Consider the following 12112-nt stretch of genomic DNA (forward strand, 5'->3'; position numbering starts at 1 on the left):
ATCTAATACTTTCCGATAGCAGAGTACCCGCAGCAAGTGATTTCATCAAGCAAAGCCAAGACATAATAAGGTCCCTCAAGGATAATCTACAACATGCACAAAACCAACAAAAGATATATGCTGACAGGAAAAGGATTGAAAGATCTTTTGAGGTGGGAGATTTGGTATTTTTTAGGTTGCAGCCATATAAGCAAAGCACCTTGAAGAGAAGTGGGGCAGAGAAACTCAAGCCAAGGTTCTATGGGCCTTATAAAATCATCAAGAAGGTAGGAGAGGTAGCTTATGAATTGGAGCTCCCACCAAACAACAAAATACATAATATTTTTTATGTATCTTGCTTAAAGAAGGTTTTAGGCCAGCAAGCCATAGTATCTATAGAATTACCACCTCTTGATGATGAAGGGAAATTAGTTTTGATACCAGAAGAGATTTTGGATACAAGAGAGAAAAGGTTGAGAAATAGGAGCATCATAGAGCATTTGGTCAAATGGAAAGGATTACCACTAGAGGATGCAACTTGGGAAGGAGAACATATTCTTGAGAATTCCAACCTTAATTTCTTGAGGACAAGCAATATTTGGGAGGGGAGGACTTGTCATGTCCCCTATTCAAATAATTAAAAAAAAAAAAAAAAACTTTGTTAAGGCAGGCAGGCTCCAAAAAGGTGAAATTTTGGAAAAAGGGGTTAATCTTTGGAAACCAATGGACTAATAAATAAAAATTATTATTAAATTATATTTTATTAACCCCTCTTGGACGTGAGTTAGGGTTATGCCCTCTTTAAAAGGGGTTTGGAGGCATTTTCGGCTCATTCTACATCTTGATTCTTGCTAATTTTCTTGTTGTTCTTCAGAGGCTGCCAAACCTGTGGATAAGGAGACCCAAGAATGGGAGTTTTCAGGTTTCTAGGAAGGCTAAGGATGGGAGTTTGAAGCCATTCCATGTGCATTCTCATACAGAGTTTGCCTTTGTGCTGAATAGTGCCGATTTGGGTGTTTTCGAGGTTGTTTTTTGGTTTGAGTTTGGGTTTTCAGTTGAGTGTTTCATATCAGTTTGGTTTGCTGCTTTATTTAAGACTTTATGATGTTAAAATAGAGCTGAATATATGTATTGGGTCATGATTAAACTTCTGAGATAGTTTATGAGTGTTTTGTGGTGTTTTCGAGCATTTTTGTGTTAATTTCGGGAGCTCGATTGAGCATAGTTTTGCCCTACATTTGTGAGCTTTTGTGTAAAGGCTATAAAAATATGGAAATTTCATTTTTTAGGCTGTTATGCTGCTGAAATTTCTGTAAAAAATTTCCATTTTCAGATTTATTAATAATTTGTGAAGTTGTGAAGTTTTTGGCATTAATTTGGACATACCCGATTTGGGTTTTATTGGGAAATTGGCAGATCTTTGTAATATTGGTTGTTTGATTTTAAAGTTCTGATTTGAGGCTAGAAATATCATAAAAAATCAGTAAAGGGACATTACACTCTTCCTCTCTGATCTCCAAAGTTTTGATCATGGGAGCAATTAAAATCCTCGTTCCTTTGGTTCTTGCTAGTACCCACGTCTTCATTTTTTCTTTGGGTCTCATTTTGACCTCCAAATGACCTACCACTACCCCTTCCTCCTTGACCGTGCCCTCTTTGTCTCCTTTCAAACTTTTTTTGTAGCTTCTCTTCAACTCGTAGGGCAAACTGGTATGCCTCTTCAACACTGGTCATTCTTACTAGACTTAATTCCTCCTGGATACTAGTTCATAACCCACTGATATAATGATAAACCTTCTCCTTATTTGCTTCTACATGCCCTACTCTAATCAGAAGTTGATAAAACTCCTCCATATATTCTTGGACTAATTTTCCTACTTGCTTTAACGCATGCATCTTCTTAAACAAATCAAGCTCGTAGTCAACATAAATGAACTGCTTCTTTAGTCTGTCCACCATGTGATCCTACCTTGTGATCTTCTTCTTTCCTCTTCTATTTCTTTCCAATTGAACCTCTTGCCACCAAATTTTGGCATGGATTTTTAGTTTGGCCTTTGCAAACTTAACCCTATCTGGATCCTTGATATCCTCATACTCAAAGTACTCTTCTAGTTCATTAATCCAGTTGATCAACTCATTTGGTTCTAGATTTCCTAAAAATACACCCACATCAATTGTAGGTCTTTTCCCAAATTTAGTAATGGCCCTAAAAAGCCTCTCCTTTGCCTAATTCAAAAATTCTCCTTCAACTTCCCCTTCTGGTCCAATTTCTTCTTCTTCATTATCATCCTCACTTTCATAACCTGCGACAACATTTGTTCCTCTACGGAGCTCCTCTTGCAAAGATTGAACCTACCTTTGGAAGGCTCTAACCTTATTAGGATTAATATCTCTGACCCTTCCACCACATTCTCTTCGTGGAGGCATCTTCTTAATTCAAACCCACAACCACATAGTCCTGGTTCAAACTGCCTCACAGCTAGTGCTCTGTCTACACACTCAGGAAAACCCACTCTAATAACACTCGATGAAGTCAAGCCAAGTAATAGAATGGACACAAGAAGAAAGGGAAAATTTTATTAACTATGAAAATATGCTAGTAAACTAAGTGCAGAGAATAGATTCCAAAACATGCCCTATGGGCTTACAATAGCATAAATCTAGAGATAATTTCTTCTCCTAGTACCTTATCTCAAACTCCACCCCAAACTACCTTTTACAATGCCAAAAATGTCCTTAAATAGACCCCAAAGGGTTAAGTATTAGGAATACATTCTATAAAGTGCTAGCTGGCATCCACCGACCAAATAGAAGGCTCTAGAAGTTGCATTAGAATTCAAAGCAAAACTAGAAGAATCCAGAAATGGTAATTGAACTTTCAGGAGGCATAACTTTTGAATCGTAGCTCTGATTGATGAACCATAGCTCGTCCTCCATTTTTTGGCCATGTACGAGGTCATTTAATGCCTTGAACCTAACTTTGAAGCAAACTTAGGTCTCCAAAAATTGAAAAACTGCGATAACTTTCAAACTGTGTAGCCTTTTGACCTGATTCTTTTTCTGGAATATTCTAAATTACAATTTTAATCCTCCCTCCAATTGACACCTTCCAATCCACCATAATTATGGATCAATTACATATTCCTATTTTTCTAGCATTTACACGTATCCCAAGGTGCTCAAATACTCTAACCTAGAACACTGATAGGGGAATTGTGAGAGTTGTCACCTTTATTTGACCAAAATGGGTATCCAGAAATGAAAATACATGAAACAGAAACTAAGTCTAAGTACTTTTTTTTTTTGGTTGAAATAGGATTTCCCTTATACCTTTAGCTGCTCCTACATCAGTTAGATAGTTCATAATCTATTCCTATATTATTATGATATTTTCTTATCCCACTTTACTAATTATTCTTGTTAACTAATATTCTAAATTAACTGATATTTATTTATGAATAGATCCACCTCTGTGAATTATGGGAATTCTTAATTCCTAATTCCTATTTTCCCATTTCTAATTTCTAATTTACTAATTTTTATTTGTGTGAAATTATGAATTTTTAATTCAAAGTTCCGCATAATCCTGGCATGTGGCCATAATGCATCATAGATCCTCTTTCTAGACTAGGCTAATATGTGCCATTTTTGGCAAATATTCTTTCTTATACATGACTATAATAAGCCATAGTTGTGATATATTCTTGTCTACACTTCACTATGATGTATCATAGGCTCCATAGATTTTCTTCTATTTTTGGTCATGTTGACTTATATGTGTCATAGAATCCTACATATGGCATATTAGATCAATTCATAAGATGACATAGGAGAGAAAAAAATAGATAGAAGTAGTCACCATTGAAGATGAAGCTCTGAAACACACATTGCCAGATGTTACTATTACTGGTCAAGAGTCAAAAAGGACTATGTTTGTCAAGAAAGAAAAGAGGGAGAAAGCTCCTAAACCAATTAAAGATACATTTATGGACACCAATTCAGCAATCATATAGATCAAGTATTATCCAAACATTGGTGATCAACAACAATCTCAATAAGTAAGAGTTAGTCTAATTGATACATCCATAGTCACTGTTGATACTAATGTTCAAATGTCAGAAGAAGCAAAATGTGATGTTGCTACAACAAGAAAAAGAGTGTTTTTACCAATAAAGGTAGATATTAGATAGATATTTGTAGCAATAGAACCCAAGATGAGCATAAAGAGAAAGTGAACCAAAATACACAAGTAGATAAATCTAGAAGTGGCAGTGAAAGGCCAAATGTCTTAGGACCTCTGAATGAAGGAGAAAAGGAGATTATACAATCAAGTTCGATGGTTGAACTCAAATCAACTGAGGAATGGAGAACAAAAGAAGAGTCAAAATGTGTCAAGGTAACACAAGCAATTATACATTGACACGTCTAGAGTTCTAGACTCAAAGTTTGTAGTTATCATTGCCAAGCTCTAGTACTCTAGATTCAAAAGGAAATAGTATTAAGAAGAAGAAGGCCAAGTCACCTAGGAAGCTAGTGGCATTAGATAAAGTTCTTGTGATTCCTAATTTAGATACTAATAATTTGATATATGAGAAAATGAAAAAATTGTAAGATTTATAGTGAAGAAGACAAAACAAGAAGAGCTAAAAAGAGAATAGCAACATATACATGTATTGCATGAGATTAAGGACATTTTTTTAGAAGATTTTGGGGGTGGAAAAACATAATGTTCAAGCACCTTTCATTGCTCAATTAGTTTAGATTATAAAGAACATCAATGATTTAGATGCTGACATAATTGATAAGTTGATGCAATGGATATCTAGAAAATTTGAGAAGAAAGTTTTGGAAATGTTTCTACAAAAGTTGCAATAAGGAAATTTCATATTTCAAATATTATAAATATTGTAGAAGAATTTATCAAGAATATTCACTCTTTGTAATAAAATTTATGTCATGCTACCTATTTTACTAAGGAAAATCAAGAGGTTATAGATAAGCTTCAAGCTAATTTATAATATTTTGGAACCATACTAAGCATGGATGCATGTACAAACTCATTTCACTTTAATAAGTTGACATTTTTTGAATAAAGGTTAGCCAAGTTAATGGTTGTAGATAGGAAAATAAGGGTTAACCTTATTTCTATTTAGACAATATTGATACCTCACTTGGAGGTTATGCATAAAGAGATACAATTAGCTCAAGAGGTAATGCAAAGAGATCCAAATCTCTTGATTGATGATAGTTTGGTAGATCTAGTTGCTATGCTAGAAATTAAAACTCAAGTTTTGGAGTCTATAAGGACAAGTTGGGATCATGCTCTAAGAATGATATTACAAATTCACAAACCATTTTTGGAAAAGTATGGTTTGACCCCTTCAAGTCGTAATCCATGAGTGACAAAATTAAGGGGGAAAGATAGGTGAAGATATTAAAGGGGAAAATGAAAGCATAATAGTTATGAAGGTAATAAATGGAGAAATAGGAATATAAAGATGGCTAGAATTTTCACCCAGTAAGATTTTTATCAAAAATTATGAAGATTGGGTAGAATTGTGTTTGTCATGCTTAGGGTTTCTAAAAATTTGTGTTAACCCTTATAAAAGCCCTAAGGAAATTTTTATGTTTTATACTTCGATGGAGTTCATTCAAAATAGATTTGTAATAATAAAATAGGGATATGTATAAGATATTATTTATATCTTTATATCCCTTAGTTTTAGAGCTAATATCAATTATATATTTTACCACCTTTGTATCCTTTAAATTGTGACATTGCAAAACCTCTTTAATTGCACATTTCTTTGTAATTCTTTCTAGCCATGTTAAATATTATGAGGAGGTGAAATAGTCTATTCTTAGCTCAACATGGATTCACACTTCTTAATGTTAGAATTCATGTTAGAGTTGTGAAGGAGTGAACTAGTGGAAAGTGCATGATCATAGATCAAAGAAGACCTAAAGACATTTGAGTTGCAATGCTACAAATGAAAAGTGAAGGATTATTTTCAAATATTGATTGCAAGGTCATGGGCCAGGAAGTATTAAGTATGTTTTGAGTAATGACCATGTGAATAGAAGGAAATAGGTAACAAGTGAATTAGCACATGATCGCAAGTGGTTAGACAAGCTATGAATATAGAGTTGCAAACCTATAAAAGAAAACAATGGTTAAGTTTTTTGAGACCGATGCATCTTTACAAGTGGTTAAAGGAAACCTCAAGTCAAAGTAGCAAGGCTACTGATTAGAATTGAAAATGCATATTAGATTATTTTTAATGACTCTTCAATTTGAAATTGTCCATTCAATTTCTAATGAAGATGTAGATAAAGTGACCTTTCAACTTCCATGAAGATGTATAAAGAGACTCAAGTCAAATTCAACAAGGGAGAAGGATATGGACATACATCTTGTTTGTCAAGATTTCCAATTTGTAAGTTCATGGGCATACATCTTAACCACTAGATTACCCAACTCCTATAGAGTTCATAGGCATACATCTCATTCATGGGATAGCCCAAATTTTATGACCTTGAGCACACAACTCCTGCATGATTTTGTCCAAATTTGGTTAATTTTGTAGGCATACAAATCACTTACGAGATTGTTCATAATTGTATGAAATTATATTTAATATTATGAGTAAATTAAATTCTATATATTGTTTATTATGTATTTACAATATCATTAAATCTTCCTTTGGTATTGTGCTCTGAATTGCTAAAATAATTCAAATCAGGGGTATCAGAGCTAGGTTCAATCATCTTAGCTACATAAAGAAATCTTAGATTGCAAGGTAGGGACCCTTGGGCTATAGAAATTTGAAAAATAATCTGGTGAAAAAATGGAAAACTGTAAAGATCTTGAACTAGATAATGGATTAGTTGAGGAGGCGATGATTTAGCATGAAAAGTAGCATAGAGGTTAGTAAAATAACAATAGTGGAGAAGAGTGCTTGCAATGTATAGTTGTTCAAGTAGATTTCTTAAATTTTTTCTTTAGAGAATCTTTACAAAACTAGTGGCATAGAAACAACACAATGCCCATATTGATGCAGAGTTACCTTCGAGATGGATTCATGGTTTCAGAAGGCTAGGGATTTTGCACAAAAGGAAAAAGATCACAAGACCTTGCCAAAGAAGCCACCAAATTCTCTCAAGAAATCATCATAGAAATGGCTAAAAAGTCCAAAGAAATTGTAGTCAAGGCCATGAAAAAGTCAATCCAACATAGATTTATCTACCTTTGCTAAAATTGTCTTTGAAATTATGAATTTTCATTGAATGGTTTTAGACTTCTATTGTAACAAAAAAAAAATTCCTCCACCAAGCAGTTGGTGAGGTTCCCAACCTATGCAAGTGTAAGAAACTTTGCTAAATTGGAGTGGATAAGCTTGTCATGCTACAACTTAATTTTCCTCCAAATAATATTGGTAGATAATGTGCAAGGGTATAGGCAACTGCCATGATGATCAACTGAATATAAAAAGCCTCCATGAGCAATTATTTTCAATAGTCTCCTACAAATATCGAGATAATAGAGGTGGTCACAAGTTATTATGGAAGGAGGAGTGAAAGAGTCATCGAAACTCAATAATAAGTTCATGATGGAAGTTTAAGCACAAGGGCCATATGTGGAATATGCATTGGGTAAAGGAAAAATTGGCATTACCTACCTTTGCAATGATAAAGAGAGCAGAGTCACCTTCATATATTGATCTTCCTAATCAAATAATGCTTCAGCTTTTGAGATCACCTAGAATGGTACCCCTAGTAGTTTGGGTAGATTCAAAAAGCTCTTAGGGTGCCAAACCAATTGGCTCCACTCCAAAGGTCACCTGCACACTCTATTTTCATGTTTGTTGGTGATTTTTGGGCTTTATACTTTTAGCTCAAACATAGACTTATCACCAACTAGCTTGTAGTATTGAAGAAGTTATGTGAATGGAAGGGCAGGAGTGGAGAATATCATCATATTAGGACTACTTCAAGAAATTTTTAGTAATCTCTTTGAACTTCTGAATAGTCACAGGAATATTTTTTTTTCAATTCTTGTAAAATTGATATTTATCCAAAAATCAAGATCAAGGTAATTTATACTATATCAAGCAAAAATTGAATATAAATTAGTCATGGAGATGTAGTGCAAGGATGAATCAATGACATTGGGAAAACAATTTAAGCAGGCTGCAAAAGGTGATAAGACAATGAGGCCCACTACCTCCTAAGAGGGGAGGAATGATTAGAATTGAAAATGCATATTATATTATTTCTAATGACTCTTCAATTTGAAATTGTCCATTCCATTTCTAATGAAGATGTAGATAGAGTGACCTTTCAACTTCCATGAAGATGTATAAAGAGGCTCAAGTTGAATTCAACAATAGAGAAGGATATGGACATACATCTTATTTGTTGAGATTGCCAATTTGTATCAGATCTTATATATGGAGTTCATGGATAAACATCTCAGCCATGAGATTTCCCAACTCCTATAGAGTTTGTGGGCATACATCTCATTCATGAGATAGCCCAACTTTATGAGCTTGGACACATAACTACTCCATGAGTTTGTCCAAATTTGGTTGATTTTTAGGTATACATCTCCCTTACAAGATTCTCCACAATTGTATGAAATTATATTTAATATTATGAGTAAATTGAATTCTAGATATTTTTTATTATGTGTTTAAAATACCATTAAATATTCCTTTTCTATTATCCTCTGAATTGCTAAAATAATTTAGATCAGCTGCAAAATCTTGTAATCACACCTTCATAGGGTTACTTATTGAGATAAGAGTTTAAGTTGTGAACCAACGATAAGAAGAAAAAAATCAAGCTAATTCCTTATTGACATGATAACATGGTTAATCCATGAGGAGAGATCATAATCCATGATGGTGTGAAATGTAATCATGTAGTCAGGTCTTTATTTGATTGCAAAATCACAAGGATATGATGGAAGCTGGTGTTTTGAGTTGTGGAGTTGTGAAAAGCATCAAGCAATCAAAGGTCTCTTTCACAATGGTTTAAGATGTAGTTACAATTTTGAAGTTGTGAAGATGTAAAAGGAATTAAAAATAATTAAAGTTAAAGGTTAGTACAAGGTCACAAGGTTTTCAGTCACAATTAAGATATTTGCTATGAAGTTGTGAAAAGAGATGACGATCAAACAAAGAAGCAATCACATCTTCACAGGTCAAAAGCTAGGGTAAAGGAATTAAGTTGCAAGCTTTTGTATAACCAAAGTATTATAGTTAAAGGTGACCATTGAAAAATCACATAACTTTAAAGACAATTAGAGGTATTAAGTCATGATGTTGTGAAATAAAAAAATGGTTAAATAGATATTCTCAACACAAAATCACACAATTAGAAAAACCATCTTTCTTGAAGGTTATGATCAAAGGCATTGCATCATCACAAATATTAAAGATGTTAAGTTGCAAACCATAATGATGATGTGAAGTGATAAAGAAAGGGCTCATTGCTAGATCATAGTGGTCAGAAGGGTAGAATGAAATGAAGCTATGAAACCATGCACAAAAGGAATCACATCCTTGTAGGCCAAGTCTAGTGGTTGAAGAAAAGAGATGTGTGGTTGAGAAATAGTAAGGAAAGCCCTATTCTCATGGTCACAAATATAAACAAAGAAAGAGAAGAAACTATGGAAAAGTAGTGAAAAGGAGGTGATCACAACATCACAACTCTCAGTTATGAAATCATAAAATGGTTTTCAATGGCCATGTCTAAGATGGATAAAAAGGGGATGAGTTGGATGTACTAAATATGAAAAAGCATATATTTTTGTCCAACTTTTAGAGGATTCATAGGTTTTGAAGTGTGCTAGTTTTAAATGCCATCAATGTCATGCTCTTGTGTCTAAGATAGATAAATTTTGAAAGATAGGGAAGTTTTCATTACCAGTTTCATAATTGTTTGAGTTTTTTGAGAAAATTTTGAGTTGCAGAGTGATTTCTAGTGATTTTTCATCATACAACATACAAAGTAGAATGAATTTATTGAAGAATTGAACTAGAAAAAAGGAGATTTTATTTCACAAGAAGTAATCAAGGAATTAACTTCACAAGGAAAAAAACCCTAGCTCATTTGTTGAAGAATGGATACACATTCTTCCTGGTTCCAAAAATGCACAAGCTACAAATGATCACACCTTTAGAGATCCATATATTTTTTGTTGAGATGCAAAGGTTCCTAATAGAAATGGATATGACTTCTAGTACTTCTACAAAAATAGAACTGAAAAGGTCCCAATCTCCAATCCTTCGGTTAGGAACTTGGGCAAGTCAAACATGCTAGAGGTATTCATTCATGTTGACTTGGTGAGTGCCTTAATCAAATTTTATCATCTAGTAAAAAAATCATTCCACTGAAGAGATAGAAGTATCATCCTGGCCCTAGAGAAAGAGACATTCATAGAGGATTTTGACCCAAGAGGCCCAATCTCATTTCCCATTGATATTACAACCTAACAGAGAATTTTAAGAAATATAAGAACTTTTATATGGGTTGGGCAATATCCAGACATATTCCTATGTCCTATAAAGAAAAGGGAGAGATTCCAAGAAATAAGGAAATAGAGAAGATCATGCCTCTAGAATTCTTCCAAAGATATTTCCAAAACACTATTTTTGGGTTGAACAAAGTCCTCGATTCAAATGGAACCATGATTTCCCTAGGAGGACATTATGTCATGGTTTTTAATGTTCAAGATCCCAACACAAATGTTGGATATGATTATGTAGCATGCATAATTGAAAAGATACATGAGAAAATCATTGTTTCTTAGCAAGGACAATTGGAGAACTTTAGATTCCCACATTATTTGATGATCATGACTTTGATCTTATTCAAGAATGTTGATACATTTGATCAAAGCTTTTTTGAGTCCACAAAAGAATGGGGAGAAATGTTACTAGTACAAAGATGGACAAGGGTATGGTAAAGGTTCTACCCCTATTCAAATATCTTTTTTTTTATAATGATTTTGTCTATCCTATATTAAAAATGACAGGATTAGTAAATGAAAGAATCCCTAGAAGTCTTATAAAGGTTTTTGAACCTAAGATGTTCTTTGATGTTGGTAAACAATTAACACATGATTAGGGAAGTGTATTTTTATTTGAAGAATACACTATTATTAGAGTTTTTGGATTCCCTTAGTTACCCCATATTCTACCCAAGTATATCCTTGAGAGACTAGGGCTTGTAGAAGTGTTCTAGCAATTAATCTCAATGAATAGAGAATACCTAGGAAAGCTCATCAAGAAGGGAATATTCTTGTACAGATGCACCAAGGTAGGAGATTTTGAAATAGGCAAGAATTCCATTACGGAGACTGATGCTTACCTAAGAGCCTATAAATTTCCAACTGGTCCAACTAGGACATATGACCCCTATAATATGGTTAGAAATGCCTTGAAAAGTATGAGAGGATACACCTTACCCCCTACAAAACCTATGTGGGAAGAAGATATCACTATTGATAGGTTGAATGAATTATCTATAGGGAGAGAATGATAAAATATAGATATGTTTTTAGTTTTGAGCAAGAAATGAAAAATATTGATCTATCCTTCAAGTGATTCTATCTTGAAGAAGATTACTGGTCTAAATTGGACAAGTGTGTAGACAATTTTGATGAGATAGCAACCCAAGTCCCTGAAGCAATAAGGAAAAGGATTGAACCTAAATATTTTGATGATGACAAAGATATAGAAGTCAATGATTATGAGGAAGATCATTCTAAGAGTTAAGAGTGGGCAGAACAAAGAAATAAGAGACAAAAGATGGTGGAAGTTTCATAGAAATCTAAGCAAAAGTCCCTCCAAATTCTACCAAGGGGAAGTCAATATTTTGATGATATTAGAAGAAAAATTTTGGTATCTCAAGCATTAGAGGATGAACAAAGGTCCAAGAATTTGTAGCTGCAAGATCAAATGATTGATGATAGAATCATTGAAGCAAGTAAATTCATGAGTAATGTCAACTTCATCAAGATAGAGGAGTTGCAAAGTTTTTTTTCAAATTAAAGAAAAATGAGTTGTCTTTGTAGATGAAGCTAGGGGACTTTGATGAGGTAATTGCTAAAATTGTTCATAAATTT

The sequence above is a fragment of the Cupressus sempervirens genome, chromosome 8 (assembly GCF_028749045.1).
Source record: "Cupressus sempervirens isolate cs-2001-9-10 chromosome 8, ASM2874904v1, whole genome shotgun sequence".
Lineage (NCBI taxonomy): Eukaryota > Viridiplantae > Streptophyta > Pinopsida > Cupressales > Cupressaceae > Cupressus > Cupressus sempervirens.